Here is a 639-nt window from a genome sequence, read left to right as displayed (position 1 = left end):
ACACACACACACACACACACACACACACACACACACAGAGAGAGAGAGAGAGAGAGAGAGAGAGAGAGAGAGAGAGAGAGAGAGAAAAGCTGTTTCTTTCATTGTTTTTGTGAGTTGCTTTGTTCTGGTGTCTTTTCTTCAGTTTTATTTGGTAGCTTTTCAGAGTGTAACTGACCCTTTCTTATCTCTACTTCTCTCCTCATGGATACATTTTCTCTTTGGTCCACAAAATGTGCTTGTAGGCACAATATGGCTGAATGGTTAAGAAGTTTGCTTCACAACCATGAGGTCCTGGGTTCAATTTCATTGTATGGTATCTTGGACAAAATGTAATTTCCCATGTCCTTGAACTAACACATACCTTGTAAGTGAAATTGGATAGATGTAAAGTGTATAGAAGCCCATTGGAGGGATTGTATCGGTAATTCAAGAAATCTTAAAACACAAAAGTTCTACAGTAAGAGATACAATAAAGGGAACCCTCTGAGTAAATCTAAAGATAGTGTAACAATCCTGCTAGTTGAGATGGTACTGTCAAACTGTCTATTTCATGCCAACATGGAAGACAAATGCTGAAATCATAGAAAACAACTCTTCTTGTGTGGTGGTGGTGGTGGTGGTGGTGGTGGTGGTGGTGGT

General features: G+C 39.7%; 1 protein-coding gene across 2 annotated transcripts in view; it reads right to left on the bottom strand.

Annotated features, from left to right (window-relative positions):
- LOC106879394 (protein disulfide-isomerase A5) overlaps positions 1–639 on the bottom strand; it is a 62,539-nt gene that overhangs the window by 5,096 nt on the left and 56,804 nt on the right. The window lies entirely within an intron of this gene.

This window comes from Octopus bimaculoides, chromosome 4 (genome assembly GCF_001194135.2).
Source record: "Octopus bimaculoides isolate UCB-OBI-ISO-001 chromosome 4, ASM119413v2, whole genome shotgun sequence".
NCBI classification, from domain to species: Eukaryota; Metazoa; Mollusca; class Cephalopoda; order Octopoda; family Octopodidae; genus Octopus; species Octopus bimaculoides.
This window is presented reverse-complemented; position numbering and strand designations above follow the sequence as displayed.